This window comes from Molothrus ater, chromosome 6, assembly GCF_012460135.2.
Source record: "Molothrus ater isolate BHLD 08-10-18 breed brown headed cowbird chromosome 6, BPBGC_Mater_1.1, whole genome shotgun sequence".
Lineage (NCBI taxonomy): Eukaryota > Metazoa > Chordata > Aves > Passeriformes > Icteridae > Molothrus > Molothrus ater.
The window spans coordinates 51,427,200-51,449,266 of NC_050483.2; the positions used below are offsets into that span (position 1 = coordinate 51,427,200).

Sequence of the window (22,067 nt, forward strand, 5' to 3'; positions counted from 1 at the left end):
CCAGATGTTCCCACTATCTTAGATTTACACAAGACATAAAAAAGAACCCAAGAGGAATTTAAAAGCAACCAAAAGCCAGAGCAGTAGGAGAAGGTTTGGATTCCAACCTGCCTGAGCTTGGAAAGGCTTCACACACTCTACTTTTCAGCTTGAGCCCATCTGCAGTTTTCAGTGTGTTTGTCAATTTAAATTAGACCTTTAAAAAAATTATCTTACCACTAACTCTTTAGGTGTTATCTTAACAGCTGGGTAAATCATTTGCACTGAAATTCTGACTCCTTCCAATGGGCCCTGCCTCCCAGGCTACACGAGTTTATGAACCCCAGAGCATTCAAATGAACTCTGCAATGTAGTTGTCCATAAACACAACAAGCTCCAAAATCTCCCTCCACAGTCAACATCCCTTTACTCAATACATACTCTGAATTCCTCTTCTTCTGCTGTCTCTAATCCTCTCAAACACTTCATGCTTTCCAAAATCAACTAAATGGAGACCTGAAATTTAGAGGAGATGAAGAATTAGATAATGCAGTGTTAGTCTGATTCCCTTCCAAGCACAGAAAACAAAGCCTGAAGGTTCACTTACCCTGTGGAAATTAAAGATGTTTAAGACTAAGACAAGCCTAATCTGCAGCCTGCACCAACCATAGATAAGGAAGGGCCTTCACATGTATTTATCCATATTTATTTTTCAGGTGCACAAACTGTATGCACCACAATTCTCTGAAAACTTTGCGAAACACATCACACCATGGCAAGCAGCCATCAGAAAATGACCAGGACAGCTAAAGGAATAATTTAGAAATCAACATTTAAAAAAACCCACTTAGTAGATTATTTGCTATAAAATGTAGCTAGGATGATAGCAGAGAGCTACATAAAAGCCTTGAAAATATTTGTTTGTTTTTAATGGTTTGACTTTTCAAAATAATTGTTTTATTTAAAAATGTACTTAAAACTAAGGAGAATTAAAAATCCCACAAGTATATGAAATAAAGTATTTTGGTGTAGAAAATGTTTAATGTAAGCAGAAACAATGTCTTATCTGCGTTACATTTGGATTTTTCATTACAGTGAGATAAACAATTTTTTTCACTATGAGTCAATCTGAAATACTTTCTAATTTTTTTTTTTTGTTCAGAAAGTAAAGGGAAAAATTAATTATGCATAAGACCTAATGGCAAAGTTTTCTCTGAAAAGAGGCTGGAACTTTCTACCAAGTTCAAATTAAGTCTTATTTGTTTATTTAAGTTCAGTTCAGTAAGTGACTATGTCCATGTACATATATAGAAGAAAATAATTGAGGTTAGCTTCTCATTTTGTCATGTTTTAGGAAGTGTGCTTCTCCCTTAATGTGGCATTCACATATATAATTCTAGCTGACATATATCACACATCACATTACATGTGGATATCAGGTTGCCAATGTGTCCTATAATCAGTGCATCATGTCCCCTGCCTGAACCCAACCTGGTCCTAGTACGATGAGGTCACAAAGTAATTAAAGTGTTAATAAAGTTATGAATTTGATGTTAGGTTTTTACTGCTGAAAGACCAGCCAGAAATTATGCTGTGCATTTTACCCTGTACAAGTGTCTGTCAAACAGGCTGAAAGTAGCCATTGGAACAGCTACTTTAAACTTCATCTTCAAGCACACCATGCAACCTGGCTTAGTGGAAAATGCCTATGAGCTACTATGCAAGGGGCCTGACATACTAAATTTATAGAACAGAAAACATGAAGACATTGGTTTTCTACCTCAAGATATTAGACAGCTGTGTTTATTCTGAGAATTTTTTTACAGGTAGGAAATCAGACATTTTTTTCTAATAGGAGTAAGAATTCTTTTTAATTCCTTTTCTGAAGCCATTAGTTTCTGTCTTAGCCACTGTCTTAGCACTGTACACGCCCTCATCAAAATGACTCAGCCATAACTATTTTCACTGGAGTCAAGCAGAGGCTTCATAGTTTCCAATTCAGTGCTATTCTTTGTCATCTTTCTTATTCCTAACTCTGAAATTAAGGCCTTATGTTTTAATAAGCTGTCTTAGAAGAACTGCTGAAAGAATTTATCTGTGACAATACTTGGCAAACTCAGATTTCTGGGTTTAACCCACTGAATCACTTCTAAGGACTTTGCTATCCAGGTACTGCAGCATTTGAAACACCACCTGCAACACAGGAGTCCAGCATGTCTGACAGCTTTTTTTTACAGGCCAAAATTACCTTAGTGCAGATAGAGAGCTGCCCATACAACACACTCTCATTGCCCCAGACAGCTCACAAGAATCCAGCCAGTCATGGATGTATCCTAACAAATCCTCTGAGGATTTCCCACATGCAGATATTATCAGCAAATAACATAGCTCCTTTTGTGACTAATGCTCCAAATGACACAATGGCTAAGGGATGGCATTCCTCATTCACTGCATGAGCCAAGCATAAATTAAACTGTTTTCATCTTTTTTAAAATATTATATGGCCACCCACCAACACCAATTTTTAGCCTTCTTTTAGTCCTCAAGATCCTGTATGTTTTTTTGTTTGTTCACTGGAGCCTGATGGCAGGCAAAATTTAGTAAAAAAAATAACTTAATAACCTCTTTCCTGTCTAATGATTGGCACTGAGAGGAACTTTTAAGTTCTGGAAAGTCTGAAGGTCTTCTTCATAAAGCTGATTAGCTTCTCAGCATTCTACAGGCATTTCTGTAAAATTACCTAGGCAAGAGTGATCATAGCCAAAACCAAGATTTATTAAAAACAGAGAAAAGGGAATTCAAAGAAACAGTTTCCTGAATAGCAGTGAACTTTACACTTCAATAAACTGAATTTCTATGATGGCACATGGTAGTGATGGGATGAGACACATAACTTCAGGTAGTTTGCAAAATAAGGGTAACCTGACACAAACATCACACTGTTAATATGTTTCATCCTCACCCAAATATACATTTGAGTACACATATTCCTAATAAAATATCACAGTTCCAAATTTTTGATGGTAAGTCTAAATACTTTTTATGATAGATACACAAATTAAAACACAGTATCAGTTTACAGAAGAGTATATTCCTCAGGATCACTTCACATTGCAACATCCACACAAAGCAGATGGTTATATTGTTTTGTCTTCTGTCTTTAAACCTAATTAATAACTAATGGTAACAAAAACCAGTGACTTTACCTGACTGCAGACATCACTGGAGCAACTAAAGTAAAAGTTGGGGAAAAGTGACAAGCTTTGATCAAGTGAGAGTTGCTGTTTCTTTCCAGTTCTATCATTTCACCTAGTAAAAGGCATTAGCTCTCTATACAAAATTTTGACCTACCTCACTTTACCTAAATATCTCAGAAATATTGAAAGGTCAAAATATCTGCTGTTCATCTGCTCATTAGCTTTTCCCACTGTTAGTTACATCTCTAACTGAAGGAGAAGGGCAAAGATTAAACTGTCAATGTCCTTGCTAACCAAGTCAAAGACTGTATGCAGTGGGAATGCTCAGAGATCCTGGCTTGCCAGCACAATAAGATTTTCAAGGCCACATTTTTTAGGATCACTGTTGTGCTAAGCCAGAGCTGTGTCACTTCTCTGATATTTCCTGAACTGAATGACATCTTCCCATAGCAGGAAAGAAAAGGTGAATGTCCACTACTGGCAGATGTGCACAAGAATGGCTGGATTTTAAAGACATACCATGTTCAGTCTTCAAGCTCTTTCTGGCCTCCACTTTTCCTAGAGTGTGGGAAAGAGAAAGGAAATCTATACAATAGTAGACACCTTCAGGGCAAATGAAAAAACTTTACACACCTTAAAATATTGTTCGCAAGTTTCGTCATGTAATCATTGCCTCCATGGGTTTACATATATCTATTCATTGAATTTATTGGCCACACATGCTTCCATCAAAATGACTTGGCCATAACTGTTTTCACTGGAGTTAGGCACAGGCTTCATAGTTTCCAATCTAGTGCTAATCTTTATCATCTTTCTTATTCCTAACTCTGAAATTAAGGCCTTATGTTTTAATAAGTGAAGAAGATACAAGATACACTACTTCCACAATCCAATAAAATTTCTCTTTTTTTAGGCATATTCACACTGGACTGAGTCTTTGTTTACAAAATGGTTAAGGTTTCTAGTTATTGAAAGAGATCTAATATATACTGAACTCCACTTTATCCATTACAGAAATCAGCTTCAGTGTTTTGTTATGAAACTGTAAAACACAGCACCAAGGAGAACCACAGATTCCAAAACTCTGTCAGAGAACCCCTTGGGCACTTCAAGAGAGATTAAATCTACAGATTGTTCAGGACAAAATAACTTGGCTTGCTTTTTGGCACCAGAAAAAAAAATACCACCATTTCTAAGACCTCAGTTTCAGTTTGCTCCTGATTTCCCAAACATCTCAAATTCTCACTGCTGGAATTCCTCATGGCCGAATTCCTTCCAGTTTTTGTTGAAGAGCCTTCTTCACAGAAATATCACAAAATTATCTCATGGCATAAAATGGGTATTTTCTAAACCCTCATCTTAACTATCTAATCCCTGCACTTAAGCCTTCATCTTCATTTCAATCATAACTGAAGGCTCCAAGCCTGATTTAGGGAAGTCAGGAGGAACAATCCCTTGGTTTAAAATAAGAAATAGACAGAACAGCAACAATACTGTACTCCTGCATTCTGAAAAGCAGTTTCAGACTCTGTAAATGTATCCTCACAGTCTACAGAGACAAGGATAGGAAAAAACCCACCACCTGAGAACCCTTTCCATGTGTCTAGGAAAGGCAACACAGACCAGCACAGACTCTTTCACTCACTAGGGAAAAAGATTCATGACCAGGGCTGTCCCTTCCTGCTGTCCTGCTGACACAGCCCAGAAAGCACAGCACCCAGCAGGTATAGCATGCAAGCCTGGTTTTAAACAGAACTGCCTCATAAAACTGAACACCTGTAATTCCCTGAGGCACCCACACTGCCTAATCTCAAGCATGTAACATGACTGCACTGCAATTTCAAAGCAATATCAATTCAGACTTCAACCAAATTACATTATCTCAGTTTATGCCACTCTCTCTGTCCACATTAACTTTCTTTTTTTCATATTATTAGCTTTCAGTTGGCAAAGATTTCTTATCTGACACATTTTTCACAAACATGAACACTGCAGCAATCACTGCAGCAGAGGGGTATGAAAAGGGCAGCTGATCCCTTTAAGTAATAGTACAGATTGTTTAGGCAACTGCAGCCTCTGTTCCTCACTGACTGGTGTCAATGGCAATTAGCCATAATGGTATTTGCAATGTTGCAGAGGAAGAAACACTAATCTGTGTTTGTATTTATGTCAAATTGTGAGCCTGATGTATTGGCACTGACTGGGGCTGCAGCAGGCAAAAACCCAGAGACTGTAAATCTTATTTTCTCTTTGAAATTTCATGACATAAGAACTGTACTTCCAGGCACTTTTGTGCTCTTTTGCTTGTCAGAAATGTGGAAAGAAAAAAAAAAAGCAATGCTAAAAAAAAATGGGACTTTTCTATATGGAAAGTATTGCCTTTCCTTCAGAAAAGCCAACTATTCAACCTTTTTGAAATTTGGTAAGAGAAAACCAAATAATTTTGGCCAAAGCCACATAGAAATAGTTTGGGGGTTTCCCACAAAAAGCCCTGCAAGTTTCTAAGAAATGTAGATACTATCTGGAAGTACATTCAAAAAAGTCTTTTTTCCTTTCAAATAAGGATTCAGACACATAGGTCATTTGGGGTAATCTCCTCCTCCTTATTTCATCCATTATGATACTGAATTTAATTTCATTAGAAGGAAGCCTCTCATCAAGCACTATATTTTTTTTTTTAATTAACAACTGTCATGGCTTGCATGGGAAAACAACACGAGCCATTTTTATCTGTGTCTGTTGTTGTCTGCTGTAGTGGGAAGCTCTAAAAAATAAAACAGCCCAGCATCACTGGTAAGTATTATCACACATAAATCCAACTGTCAATTATAAATTCTGACAATGCTTAACTGTTCAATTCAATCTCAGATGAAGCTAAAACCAGGCAGTGCTACTGAAGAGAAAGATGGTGACAAATTCCAAGTATCAAAATATCTAATGCTGACCCAGAGGATTTATGATCCTGAAAGCATCTGACCTCAATTTGAAGAACTTTGGAAAATTCTACTGTTGATTTGTCCGGCAGTATTTGAGGAAACAAGAATAAAATGCATAATAAACCATGATCTATGCATAAGGACATATCTAAACAGCTAAATATATAAAGAAGAGTTTTTCTATAATCCAAGAAAAACAGCAGCAAAAGAAAAGACAAAAAAAAATTTTAAAAAGCAGACCAAGAAAAGATAAAAGCTTTCACTTAATTTTTCTCCATATCCTTAACAGGTTCAAAAGTCACATAGAGGTATAAAACTTATATTAAGAGAAATATGGAGAAGAACAAAGAGAAATATGGAGGGAAAAAATAAAACCAGAGAGAAAAAAACTGAGACTTCACATATACTCCTATAAAAATGTCCATGCAGAGAAAAAAAAGAAAAGTGAACTAAAATTTCAGGAACGGAGCACTTAGAATTTATTATTGCATTTCCCAATACCACAGATACAGGCAAAATCAGAGCATGTAAATGAGTTCATTTAAGTCTCATATTCCTGACACTTTTCCAATGAACATTTCAGGCTCATTTTGAAAAACACACCCAAGACAGATTTTCTTCTGGTGTTTGCCTGAGTGGTAGTCTTGCCTCTGCATAAGAATGCTGCCCTTTTTACAGATCCATTCCAACACTTTTCCTAATGTTTCACTTTGAACTGAAGAAAATGAAAATTCTCAAGATGCACCCTTTTAGAAAACTGAGTCACATCAGGTCACAGTGATTTGGCTTCAATGACTACATAAAACATTGCAGTTGGCACAGATGTATCATAAACAGCTTGGTAGTGTTTTTGAACGAAATGTGCATGCTTGGAAGCCTGCTGAAAGATGAACATGGAGATGTAGATTTTCACTTCTCATTTCTGTTCTTCATGCTGGCAAAGCACCTGCATGTTACAGGCAAATGCTAAACTCTGTTTGGATGCAAGAGTTTACTCCCTCCCTCATTTGTATCCACTTTCATGGCATTCTCATGTAGGCTTTCTTCTCTGTTTACTCTCAGCTTAGTGGTGTGACAGCCTCTGGAGTTCCACCTCAACAGTAAATCCCATTTTCAAAGTGCCTTCTCAAGAACCACACTGTAAGATTCATGTGTCTGTCTTCACCAGAAAGCATTTTTAAGGATTACTTGGCAAATCTGGGGTTCAGAAATTTCTGCCAGTACCAGGAATATATCCCAGCTCCTCTATGCAATAATAAGAAGCTTTCAGCTCCCACCTTGTCACAGCTGGGTATGAAGAGGACAGAACTGAAAGTATTGATGTGGCTCTGTGGAAGAAATTCATGCAAAAAGCAAGAGGAATGAGGCACTATTTTCCCCCAGCTTTACCCTATGATAAATTCAGTCACTTGAATGGAGTCACCATGGAGTAGAATTAATATAATACAGTGATAAATCAGGCCTATTGATGCACTGACAGTGCCCCTGTAGGACCTTCTCAGGCCGCCAGCCTACTGAACATTGCTCACAGCATTGTCTTCCCAAGCAGTGTGCCATGCCATTTCCACAGACAAATTGATTCCTGACACAGCAGAGACAGATCTCCATGCTTCCTGCTTAGCTAATGCATTATAACCACATTGTTTTGCACTGGTTGCCCTCTAATTTGTGTGCAAAAGGATTTCTGAGTCAAACACACAGCCCTCAGCTGTGGCAAATCCATGTGGAGTTTTGACTCCTAAAGCATCCAAAGATCACAGAAGTTACAGATGCAAAATGTACTTCCCTGCTTTTATGATTTGATTATTTGAAAAGCCAGGAGAAAAAAGATGGATCAGGATATTTGAGCCAAGAATGCTTTCTAAGGAGGCAGTGATAGCCAAACTCATGGCCTTGAAGTCCAAGGTAGCAAAGGATGCCCTGAGGAAATATTTATACATCTCTTGGCCCTTTTTGGACTCCTCAGAAATTTTCTGCTTTTTGTTTTCTGACAGATATTAAACCCAAGAGGCAGTTTTAGACAGTGAAATATTATGTCTGTGTCATAATTGCTTAGTAATTAGCAGCTCTCAGCAGCAGCAAGCCAAATAATAAACGTTTCTTCCAAGTATATCTAGTCATTGTTTTGATGACACCTTTCCAACTCAAGGTTTCTCATTTCTGGCCAATGTCAAAAATGCCACAGGGGTGGGGCAATGTAAAATGAAAATCAGACTCCTCTTTGGAAATCAGATAGGAGTAAAAATACCTTAAGAAAAGAAAGTCCAAAAACCAGGACTGTTCCAGCCTTCTTTCAACAACTCTAAGAGACCTTTGATGGTGGAAACATTCTGGCTTTCTCCTGCAGATCCAAAATGCCAATAGATTATGTGCTGTTCCAGGCAAAGCTACAATGACAAAAATCAAAATTTATGTTCAACAGACTTACTTCATGCCTACCCTGAAAAGTTATGTCAATGTTTAGAGGTGAGAAGGAAGGCAACATGAGCAGGCAGATAAAATACAGATCACCATCTCTACAAACTGTTCCACCACTGTAAGCAGAATACAAAAAATCTCTTATGTTGTTCTTGCCTCACTCCCCCTCTAATTAATAAATAGAGACACTGCTGTGGACAGAGTCCATTTGCTATTTTACACGTTTGCTCTAGGGTAAGTAGAGCCAGCACCTACAGTCCCTTGACTGCATTGGCTTCATATCTACAGATAATAACAGAATGCTCAAGGACTACTATAATAGCATATGTTTGCATTTCAGATGTCTTTTTAATTAAATAAAGTCCACCCTCTTTCTCTAATCACAGAGGCCAACTGCCCTTGTAGGCCTAAATGAAGAAGCCTCCTTCAAAAACGAATGACTGCCACCAAAGAAAAATATGGCTGTTTGTCCACAATCTTCAGGAAACATTCAGGGATGCCAGAGACAGAGAATTATTGGTCAAAAGCTTGCAAGTTCCTCTGTCCCAAAAGGCAGAAAAATAGATGCAGGTCTAATACTAAAGGGGTAGTTCCAACACATCTATAGCTGTTATCTTCCAGACATTTGTCCCACCTTTTCTGAGAGGAGTCTCTCTTGGGTATGCCCACACTCCAGAAGGCCAACTGCATCCTGAGCTGCACCCAAGCAGTGTGGCCAGCAGGTCAAGGGAGGTGGTCCTGCTCCTCTACTCTGCTCTCATGAGACCCCACCTGGAGTTCTGCATCCAGCTCTGGGATCTGCAGGATGAGAAAGACATAACCTGTTGGAGTGAGTCCAGAGGATGGCCATGAGAGTTATCAGTGTTGGAGCACCTGTCCTGCAAAGAAAGGCTGAGAGAGTTGAGTTGTTCAACCTGGAGAAGGGAAGGCTCTGGAAAGACCTCATTGCTGTCTTCCAGTACTTAAAGGGGGCTTATTTAAAAAGAGGAAGAATGACATTTTAAATGACATATAGTGACAAGGGGGAACAAGGCATTTCTATGAAAAGAGGAGAGATTTAGATTAGTTGTTAGAAAAAAGGTCTTTACTCTGAGGGAGGTGAGACACACAACAGTTTTCCCACAGAAGTTCTGGATGCCCGACAAGTGTTCAATCCCATGCTGGATGGGACCCTGAGCCTTTCTATGATTCTATGATCTTCCTTCCTTCTCTACTCTTTCTATGGAAAGACATTTTGTCTAATTGTGAATTGGCTGACAAATAACCAGACCTCAGCCCAGATGTCCCTCACTCCTCAGGGCTAGGAAATTCCATCAAGAGGATGGGGAATATACTTCAGAAATGGGAAGAGGTACCTATAGTGTGGCATTTTCAGACTCCAGAGACACTCTCCTAGAGCCCTCACACACTGAACAGGGTGCTTTGAAGGTTTCACCCATCTTGTATGCACTTCCATTTGTTTGTAAAACAAAGCAACCAATAAAGAGAGAAGGCCTGCAGAAAAAAAAACCCATAGATTAACTAGATATCCCATGTATTTACTTTAGACTTCAGTGCTAGTGACGGTCTCTATGTGAATAAAATAAACTAGCACATTGACAAATTATCCAAGTTTGAAGGAATAACAAGAGTTGAAATTATTGCAATTACACAATGTTCACAGGAATGCCAAACTGAAATTCTCTGAACTGTAAATGAGACCTGAGGGTCAGGTTCTGGTCCAGGAAACACATGAGAAATCTCAACCAAATAAGTGAAGTAGCACTAACAATAATCCAGTGCAGGACTGTGTGGGCCTCTTCCCTGGGGAAATTTTCCCACCATTTAGACTCTGAGTCTTTGACTTCAGCATTAAAAGTACTGTCTTCTTGTGAGCTTAGTCATTAAGCCTTTCTTGCTCCACTATTTACTTTCTTGAAGGAGAAGCTGACCCTGAGGCATGAGAACACAGCATCCTGGGCAGCCTGACCTGCACCTATTGAACTCTGTGACTTCTCCACTGAGACAGATGCCTGAAACACCAAGGGATACCCTGCTTTAAATAACCACAGTCCTTCTGAGATCACTTCAAAGGGATACCCCTCAAACATCATTCTGGAGCCTCAGGTCCACAATTTAAATTCAGTTCTACTTTAACAGCAGATAGTGTGAGGAGGAGGACAAGTAAAGTAAGATCTCCCTAAATCAAAGTAACACTATGTTTGCCCATCCTAAGTGAACAACAGATCCCCCTAAATCAAAGTAACACTACGTTTGCCCATCCTAAGTGAACAACAGATCCCTTTAGACATAATTTCCTATGGTTGCCACAACTTCCAATGCCATGGGGAGGCTTTCTTGGATAGCCTTCAGTCCAAGATAATCAACAGACACTTCACATATTCCTCCTCTGCCTGCCCAGCCTGCTTGCTACACTTTCACCACTGGACTATTTTGACTTTACACACCTTCTGCACATCACCAGCGTGACAGAGACAGAATTGTTTCATCTACTTCCCATTCCCATCTGATACAAACCTGGTAGAAATTATAACTACTTTCATGTGTTATAAGTTGGCAGAGAACTTACCTTGTGATCTTCCAAAAAGGCTTTTATTACTGAGCTTCACATTAGGTGCTAAATTCTTATTCTTTAACACTTTTTATATAACTTTACTTCATTAGTTAAATCAATGCCGATGATATCCCATAGATTTGCAGGGGGTTGCACCTACTTATGCATGACCCTGGAAGCCTTTTTAATGGGATGTTGTGGAATATATTTTGGCAGGACACTGAAAACAAGTTTATTTTACTTGCAAGATCACATAATCAGCTCAGCAGTGCTGAAATGTGGCAATGAAATCCTCTCATCGCGTAGAGATGATGATCAGCAATACTACCAATAGATAGGAAAAACTAACCGAGTCCTCCTAGTCAGTGGATCTTACTTGCATTTAAGGCTGACACATACATAGCAATTTGCCTCTGTTCTACAGCAGCTGCAAACTATTAACTATGACAATGAAGTTGATTTTTAAACCAACAAATATGACGGCTATTATGAAAGTTTTACCACTGTCACATGGTGTGCAGTCTTTAAATTCATCCCTTGCTGTGTGGCTGAACTTTTATTGAATTTTTTTTTAAATTAAAAGAAGGTCATGCGAGGACAGAAAACCTCTTTGTCAATCAGACTGTGCAGTGCACAAAACTCTTCCAGAACTCTCATAAAAGCCAAGACCAGCACACTGCACTTAAAGCGCAGTGTTGCAGAGATACCACAACTGCATTTGACAGATAAAAAGATACTCCCCCTCATTCCCTATTGCTTCTTTCCGCCTCCAAAATGCCATCATCTTTGCTGGGTTCCAGAAAACATAGCACTGAATGATCTATTTGCCAACTGAGAGAGTTTTCAACATAAGAAGCCTTCAAAATTATACCCATGGTCCAAAGCACACACCTTTGCTCTAATGCACTGGTAGAAACAAATCAAATGAAAACAGCTTCCAATCCAAGACTTAGAGAGAAGAAAAAGAAGAATTTTAGCTTCTTTTGACAGCATGTGGTGCACTGAGGGAATGCTTACAGTCAGATATCATAAAAAATGTCTCTCATCACGTACAAATAAATTGTGGCCAAATAAATTTGTAAAAATCAAGATGTAACCTTTAGATCATTTTCTATTTTTCCCCGTATATGCCCAGTGAAACAGGACAAAAATTTTTGATTTCTAGAAGCACTTATAACTATTCAGCTGAAGAAGTGATTCCTCCTGGTTTCTATTTCCATTCATCTTCTTTCTCACCTCATCATATGAGCTACCCTTCTCCTTCAAAAGAACTGTGCAGAAACCCACAGGCAGAGCAGGGGGTGAGCCTCACTATTTTACATAACAAAATCATATGCATCAAAACACACACACACACACAACTTCCCAAATGTCTGAGGTTAGTTATCCTTCATGTCCTGACAAGTTACACCCACCTTTCCCAGAGGAACTAACTCACTCCATAACAAATCCCAGATTTTTGTTAAAACAGCAAATAAATTAGGACCACCTACCACCCAATCCTGCAAGCACTTACTGGTAGACATCCCTGCATGCCTACTGCCATGCACAACCTCAGAGTTTCAGCTGGCCTGTCCGTGACACAAAGTGCCGTATCTCCGGCAAATGTTTCCAGAGTTATGCTCCATTGCTAGGTCAAAATCAGCTCAATTCTCTAACCCCTGTTTACAGTCAGCCTCCAGCACTGGCTTATGTTGGAATAATTCATAAGAATGAAACACAAGTCTGGATTTCAGGATAAGGCCCCCAGTCAACATGTGAGAGCATTTATGACTCTGTGAGACTTACACTAAAAAATAACTTAAAAACAGACAGCATTTTCCTACGAGTGTCCAGTTTTCCCATGTTCCAGTTTGCTCTTTCAAGAAGAGTGGTAGGCTGAGATATTGGTCACTATGTGAAAATGACAACATTCAATTAAAACAATAGCAATTTTCAAGAGACACTTTTTTTCAATAGATGTATGACATTCCTAGACATTCTATTAATTAGCAGGCCCCAGGCAACACATTTTGAAAAACAGAACAATCTGGCCTTTGATTTTTATCCAGGCCTTACCCAAGATCACACAGAGGTAGCCAGACTGCTGATAGATCCCCCACACAGAGCACACACCCCCAGCAAACAGCTGTGCTAAGAACTGCATGTAAATCACTTTGAAGAATTTTCAATCTGCAGAGAAAGAAAGAATGATTTATTCATAAATGAAAAACTGCTGGTGTTGGACTGGGCAATCAGAATTTGCTAAGTCTACTAACAAGTCCCAAATTTGTTTCTGCGTCCTTTTTTCCAGTTACCTGCTTTAACTTCACTTTACAAGCCATTCAGAATGAAAAACATATCCTAGATATCGTCTATATTTCAGGACCAGGAATTCAAACAAGCCCATTACTTTCAAAGTATGGAGGTTATTAATATCCTGATGAGCATCTGAAATTAGCAGCATCTCATGTTCTACACCTACATGATGGTTATCTAGGAAACTGGCATCCTTGTTACACCTTTTCTGGGCGGCTATAGCTATAATCCATCAGTACACTGGATGAAAAACACCATCTCAACAGATGTTGTAAGATGCCAGCTGAAACACTCCAGCTTTTGATACTCCCACCTGCATTAATAATTTGTGGTTGCATTGGATAAAGATCTGTGAGTTCCTTCACTTTTAGGAATTTATTAAGGTAATCAAAACTTTGGAATCTTTCTTACTGGTTGTATTATTCATTTCATCTGTAGACAATAATGGCCCTCTTACATTAAGGATAATTAGGGCCTTAGATGGGTTTTCCACATTTTCAGTGATGTAGCTGTAATTAAAACAAAATCCAAAGGGAAAAGGGGAGGAGTATTTGATCTTGAAAGAAGTCAGACTGTCTGGAGGATATGTATTTTGAAGGTTTTATTGGTAGCCCTCAGAGAAAGGCAGCTATGACCTAAGCTTGAAGGCTAGCAAGGGCTATGTGGGTTTGTGTGGGAGGGGGTTAAGTCTAATTTGTAAATGGTGAGTTATTAGCCCTGACATTTGAGAATAGACACTGCATTGTGTTGATGATGAGAGCAACCCTAGTCTTCTTGTTAATGGCAGTGATTCATTCTTTCCCACTCAACTATTGTTCCCATTTACCTGGCAAAGAGAATTACTTTTTATGTGTTTCCAGTTGCTGATTTCTGGAGAGACTGCTCAGATGAGCAAAAGCACAGGAGAAGAAATGCACAAAACAGGCAGAGTTCTGGGAACAGCACTAGTGGATTTCTGAAAGGCTCTGTAGCCATTCCCCCCTCCTCTACTCCCCTTTGCACCTGAGAAAACCCTAGCTCTTTTCTGCCTTACTCAGTTTTCAGACTCCCTTCCCTTCAATTCAGCATCATTCCTTTAAATTCATGCTTTCAAAACTATTTAAAATATCTGAAGATTTGTAAAATATTTGGAAGCTTTAAATTACCTTAAACCTATGTGTAGTCATACATTTGGTAACACAGAGCAACCAGCCTTGCATTTTCCACTACAGCCTTACCCAGCTGCACAAAAGCAGCTATGCCAACAACTGGCCTCCTATACCACATGAAACCACCCAGAAATCCCACAAGGGGTCTCAGCCAATTATCCTCACAGAAGGCCATACACTGAGTTTTTTTTAAAATGGTCTGAAAGCATGGAATATCAGGACAACAACCAGGAGTAAGTAAATCAAGGCTGAAGCCTCCAGAGAGAGCTGTCTCTCCAACAGTGTGTTTTGTAACATGCCTGGCTACCGCACTCAGATTCTCTGTTTGTCACTTGGCGAACTGCAAACCCAACACTTCTGAGGCTGCCTCCCCTCCTCCCCAGCAGACCGTGACACTGGTAGATGGGCCTGATCCCTTGCTAAAGTGGAAGAGCTGCATTGACGTCAGTGATGAGACTTCTCTTTCTTGCAACTACCAATCTGGCCCTCCCACTTCTACAAATGACCCCGAGGGGACGATATGAAACACAAAGCTTGGAAAAGTACAGAACTATGACTTGGGAACGGCCCATGGCACAGATTAGGGAACAGTAGCCATAAAGAGTTTGAATCCAGATGTGAAATTCCCCAAAGCCAGGACTATTCAATCCCTGCCTCATATGTGAGGCAAACAAGCAAAATTAACTATTGGGTCAACCTTGCCCATAAGACACAGCTTACTGTGAGCAACTCCACAAGAAGATCTTTGGGAGCTCTTTACTTTCAGGACATGCAAACAGCTCCATTCTGTGAAAAGGCTGAAGCATGTTCCACCCTTGGTGCAGCCAGCCAGGACCACTGCAGCAGGCAGGGCAGGGCAGCTGACACACTGGGGTTTGCTGTGTGCAAATACTTCTAGTGCCCAGGGAGCACAGAAACCACAGCTGCAGCTCTGCCAGTGGGGTGGAAGGTGTCACGTCCAGAGGCAGCAGTGGGCACTCAGCTGACCTCAAGCAAACAAAGCCTAAGTGGAATGTGGTATCCTCAATTCCGTCTTGGGTTTCAAGTGACTAAGTGAAGAGATGCATGAAATTCATATTGAGTCCCCAGGCTACTACATGCATAGAGCTACAGCTCTCTCTAAGCTGCCTCAGCCAGCCGTAAAGGTAGCTGGGCTTTGGCCATGCAGAATTCCCACAGATTTCAATGGGAATTTCAGTGTTCCAGTCTGGACTCCAAGAATGCGGTGCTGGACCCAGAGCTCTGATGGCTGGAGCCTTATTCAATATCAGTGTCTGGCAACACCCATTTGTAAAACAGTGACTCATTCACAGGCAGAACTTTAGAGGGACAGACAGGATGACTTTAATCATTTCCATTTCTTTAACAAAGCTCAGTAAAACCAGATGAGCATCCTGGATGATAATAGTTGGTATTAACCTAATGATTGCAGTGATCCACTGGCACAGTTAGGAGTAGTTTTATATCCTACAGAATGCATTGTTTTCATTTGCTTCCAGAACACAGCAACTAATGGACTCCTGAGGCTAAGGACAAAATAATTTTTAAACACTCCTGGATTTATTTAGGAACAGGGCTTTTTTCTGAAAGTCAGAGGCATGGAAATAAATTACAGAAATTCATTTGAAAGAGAACATCTTCAAAAGTACCTAAGTGATTCAGGAGCCTGAAACATCAGATAAATCAGCTGCCACTAGCACTTCCCATTCATTGTAAACAAGGGAACAAGTGTTTTGCATAATGGACTGTATAGGGAGGGACATTTAATTCAGGCAGCTATTACTGCAAGGTGCTCATTTGTGCACAGTCCTTTCCATGGACCAGTTGGGTTTAGATTCAAATACACAGTTTTAAGTCTTTCCCTCTAACACTAGCATACATCAATCCTTAGACCTGAGAGAAAGCATCTGAAAACAAATTGCTAAAGTTGGAATTTGGCACTGGATTTTTACTCAAGATTTCTTTTAAAAGAATGTCCTATCTTTAGGGCACCATTTTTCCAGATCACATCTGGCTAACCCTTTTAACATATTAAGGATGCAATTCCATGGCAGATTTGCAAAAAGATGCAATTCCATCTGCAAATGCTCCAAGATGCCCTGGTAGAAGCTACCTCTGATCCTAAAGTCTGGTAACTGCAACCCTCTAATTCTGATCCCAAGCTAATATACTCTGCTTCCCAGCACAATTTACCAATTCAGGCTCAGCCACATACTAATGATGGCTACATAGATTCCCATTGCCAGGCAGCTTTCATCCAGTCAGCTTGGAGCATGGACAGAGTGAGTTCATATGTGCCTGCCAAACCCTGAGTTGACATACCTTTAGTGATTCAAGCAGTCAGGAGTAGAAATGCAGGATGATCTTGAGCAATATTCTCACAGCTCAGTAAAGGCTGGCTTTGCTCACTAATTTGGAAAGCCTGCCAGAGCATGGTAGTTTCCTTTGCTTCTGGATTGATATGATTATTCTTTATTTTGAGTATCAAAACTCTTCTTGGTTGACACTTTCCCTACTTCACAGTAAGTCTTGCTTCACTAAGAGGACAGAGTGATCTCCTGCTCAAAAGCATGTGTTCCTTCAGGATTCGCCTCCTCGAGAAAACATAAAATCAGCTCTACCAAACTCATTTCATTAATTTAATTTCCCATATTCTGTAGGGTGACAGGTCCCTAAGGAATACCATCACCTCACAAAGTATTACTGAATGGCTGAGAGAGACATATTTAAATTCAGCACTCTGAAAACCCTCTGGTTAAGATCATGTCAATTAAGCAATTGATTGCAAGATTTCCTACAACAGTGCCGATCTTTGAAATGAGATAAGCATCAGATGCTTCAATAGAATTACACTTTCTACATTGCACAAATATCATATTGCTTTATCTTTCTATAGTAAAAAGCATAAATGGGAGATAATAACTGGATTGCTTCTGAATGTTGTCCACTTTCAGCTACAGTCCCAGCCTACTGTGCAGTTCCATCATGTCTGTTCCAGCCCTTTCTAGGTCTCAGGCTACTTTTCACTCACCATTTTTATAGCAAAACACATATCAGTAGGTTTTTCTTCCACCTCTACCCACTGCATATCTAGGTTAATGCAATAAATCAAGTGGAAACTACGTGCTTGGAGATCTGCAGCACTTCTCAGATAGCATCAGGAGTTAAATGTAAGACAGAGAATTCATACAAGCCATTTCTCCCTACCCTTCCAAACATTTCCTGCTTTCTTCTCATTTTTCTCCTCCACCATCATAACAGAAATTCATCACAGTTACATTCTATGACCAAAACAAAAAAGCCTATTTGACCTTTCAACCACAATTCATTTAATTTTGGTTTTTGATGACCCCAGTATGATTCATTTTCCAAGTAATCTTATTAATCATTATTTTTTTAGTAGTAGATTTGTCCAGACTCATTCTTCTCCATACAAGTATCTGTAGTTCATTTATTATTTATATTTTTAAATCATAGGGATAATTTCTCCAGGCTTATACAACACTTCTAGTTGGGCAACACCAGCCTGTCAACACCTTCTTTTCCTTTTTGCAGAAATTCTTCCATCATGACTGCAGCATCCATACATATTCCAACTTTTGCATAACTTTGTCCACTGTCTCTAGTATTCACTTAAATTTGAGTTTGTCCTTTTCAATTTGCTTTAAACAGAGTCTGTAGCAGTCCAGCCAATTCAGCAAAATCTTTCTTTAGGACTAGCAATGGTGTTAAGACATTGGGATTTTCATGCATTTTCTCCTGCATCTCTTGATTTCAGCTACTTTCTGCTAATACTTTCCTTTCAGCCTGGGTAGCAAGATAGTGGCAGATCTTATTGCAGCAGCATAAAAATATATTTAGGCAGTCTTGTGACAATATACTAACAGGTTTGAAAATTAAGGTATGTGAATTCTTTGAATACATTTTATACCTACAAATTCTTCATATTCTCTGACAAAGCCATCTAGGAACTCTAATCTGAAAACATGCAAGAGCTATAATGATGAAACCCCCCAAACTTTTAATATCCTACAAATATGTGTTTACAGGTTGAAAAAAAATAATGCTGCCTTCTTCTTTTACTGTCCTATTTAGCTCTTTGCTTTTTTCTTGCCTCAGTTAATACTTAAAGACCTGTGGAGATGAAAGCATGATGTCTGTGACACTCTGATGTATGGTCCAGGTGCAATACACACTGATCTCCTGCATGTAAGCATGTCTTCCTCTATTGCACAGGCTGAGAAACCATCTAGATTATGTTCAGCAACAAAGGAACTTTCTTTTTACTCAGCCCCTGTCTTAATAACAATGTCACTTAGCATTTGTGATCACAGTTCGTTGTTTGCAGTGCCTTGTTTATGTGCAGCACTATAAGGTGGGTAGCACACACTGCTTCTCACTTATTTTCATAAGCTGAAACTAATTAATGTTTTGCATGCCAGGGATAAGAGGACAGCTGGAAATCATCAAGGGGAAATGCAAGCAGTACATGAGCTGTTTCTTCAGTCAGCTGTTTCACTGCCCAAAGCACACACAGGCAACTCACAGCTTCGTTTCTCAGGTCCAGTCCTGCTTTGCTCTGTCACTCAGCAGTCAATACAAGTATCCCAAATTTGCAGTGGTATAACAGAGAACAGGCTTGGGCCCAAATATCCTATTGGTAGTTCAAACATTCTTGTTCTATCAGAACTTGATACTTAAAGCCTTCTGGTGACATGGACAATCAGGATAAATTAGCAATTAATACTACATAATTGCCTTAGACTATGCTCAGAAATCTCTTCCAACTCACAAAAAAAAGTTCACACACTCAAGCCACAAGTCTCGGACTACATACTCCATTAATAGACACATCTTGTCATACCTCCTGGAGGCCAAACACAGGGTTTGTCCTAACCATGAGGAATAGAAGCAGAGAGCTGAGGTTCACTGCAAATACCATCTTACTGGTCTTCATTACTCAGGCCTGGGAACAGTTATCCAGAATGCTTCTGCTGATCTCAGTTTCTGGTTAGCTCTCCCTCACTTAACCCTGAACCTTTCACATACACATGAAGACAAACACCCAAAGTTCTACATGCTAAGACTTAAACAAACACATTTTGTGCCAGGTGGCATAGGCCAATAACCTGCAAAGGTCCACACCCACACAGAATTACACAATGGACCACACGTAATTTGGAGTATGCCATTTGCCTATCACTAAAAATTATCAAGCACCAGTCATTTCCAGAAACTGTTTGCTGGTCTCAACAGATCAGTTACACTGCATTTATTTTTGCTCTAAGCAATACCTCCTATGCCTGTCATTCATACCAATTTGGGAGTTCACCCAGATACATCACTAACCCTTTTCCAGGTCCTCAAGCGCAACAACATTTAATTCACCAAGTGGAATTTCTCTGGCTCTTCTCTGCAATCCTAATTTCAACTTTTATCCTGATGAGCTGCTGAGACAGTCTACTCCACAGGGATCCCAAATGCTACAGCCCACTGCAGCCCAACACTACATGACAGCAAATATTTTGAAAGAAAGAAAAGACTCCATAAAACATCACTGGAGCTCTAACGCTCCAAAATGTGAATTCATATGTCAGCTGTAACACATTCAAGCCTTGACACTGGGCCAATGCACAGACCTCCCCAAAGGCTGAGCATGAGGTACCTTGCTGGTGGCTTGGGTCTCAGCTTTAATCCACTGGATGGCAGGAGGGTTGAGTCCAGCAGGGCCAGCACTCTGGGCAAGACCAACACAAGAACTTTTTCTCCCTGCACAGTAAACAATACACCATTTAACTGATAGCCTCAGTGATTCTTTCAGAACAAATACAAAGAATAGAAGTTAATTTCCAGGAAGTAGCTCCTGATCTCATCCAGAATAGTAACTTGCAAGGTATTTTGTAGATTTTCAGCTGACATCGGAAAGGCCCGGCTAACAATCCAATTAATCTCAAAACAATAACAGCCCTTAATCTAACATATATCAGCAAATTCCTGTTTCTCTCTTTTCTAACAAAAATAACAACACTGTAGTTGCCAGTGCATTAATAAGATCCTATTTCTGCTCCAGAGACTGAATCGAACCTTTGTTCTTCACAGCAAAGGATTAAGAAGGTTGCTATTTTGGTAATGAGATGTGGAGAGGTACTTACTTTGCAGCTGAGATCCAGGCTGGATGCCTGAGAAAGGAATAAACTGTGTTACCTCAGATGAACTTTATTTGTATAACCAGTATATCAAACTCTGCTAGTGTGATGCATATCATTAGCAATAAAGAGAGACTATTCATGAATAATTACAACTTGATAGAGTGCTTAAGCTCATTTACAAAATATGCCTTATGTTGTCGATAAAGTCATGAATGTAGATTTTAAGATAAGAACATACACACACATAAGAAATTAGAAAAAGTAAAACTACTTACTTTCTAGGTAGCCTATTGGTCAGTTGTTTTGTGTTTTTTTTTTCACAAACAAGTCTAATTTTTTTCCAGATATCTCACTTCTTTTAGCAAGCACATCATGGAGAAACACTGTCATAAAATGACACATGACGGAAAAAAAAGTGTCAGAAAAAACAGCACATGGACAGGGACAAATAGGAGAACACTGAAAAGAAGATCAAATCATATGACACAAATCCAAGTGCTGAGGTACCAACTCAGTGCCCAAAATGATTGAGAAAACTGTTTGTGAGGCTGGAAAAGGAAGCAGTGACCTGTGAAAATGAAACCAACTTCATGAAAACATTAGTCATATAAAAAATATGTTGTTTATAGTTATCATAACAACATTTTCATTAAACAAACATGTTTGGTATATAAAGCTGTTGCAAGTAAAACATTTCCAAAGGACTAGGGTAGGTAAGGTAGTGTGGTTAGGACCTGGCATCACTTCATAATTACATAGGGATCAGCTTCTTGCACTTAGAAATGGAAATGTTTGGGGCTTACATCAGAGGAGGTCTGAATTTCTAAATGAAAAGTATTTTTGTAACAAGATCTAGGAGCATCTTCAGATATAGCAAATACAAACAGCAGTCAAGGCAAACAGAGTCTCAGCATTTCACTTGCATCCTGCCTATTGACTGTTGACATAAGGAAGTACTTTGAAAACATGACAAACAATTAAACTATTTACTAACTCTCATTTCCAGTCTATCAGGCCAGTGTATTTCAAACACATATATCAAAGAGCCACCATGACGCAATACAACCCCAGAAAGAGCCAGAATGTCAGAAAGAAATTGCTCCATCAGTCATTGCTGATATCCTCTGGGAATGATGATTTGCATCTGATGAAACTTTATCTCTCCTTCTCTAATGAATAGTAAGAATAGAATACCAAAAATCCACAGAATTTCAGATATGTCTAACAGGTGCCAGATTTCATAGGGAAACAAATCTTATGCAGTCAAGCTTGGTCTGCATGAATGGTCCCATGCATTTTACCCTTTCAATAATCCTTTGGACACAATCACTTCAGAACCAATTCCAACTACATCTGATAAAAGCAGACACTTCAGAAACAATTAAGTT

At 39.3% G+C, this 22,067-nt stretch overlaps 1 long non-coding RNA gene across 1 annotated transcript in view; it reads right to left on the bottom strand.

Moving 5' to 3' along the window:
* LOC118687086 (uncharacterized) overlaps positions 1–20,781 on the bottom strand; it is an 84,217-nt gene extending 63,436 nt beyond the window's left edge. Inside the window, exons 1-2 of the long non-coding RNA XR_004980286.1 lie at positions 20,683–20,781; positions 20,196–20,299 (exon numbers count right to left, since the gene is read on the bottom strand). This is a non-coding gene — a long non-coding RNA (uncharacterized LOC118687086). The remainder of the gene's footprint in view (positions 1–20,195; positions 20,300–20,682) is intronic.
* Positions 20,782–22,067: the final 1,286 nt, after the last annotated feature.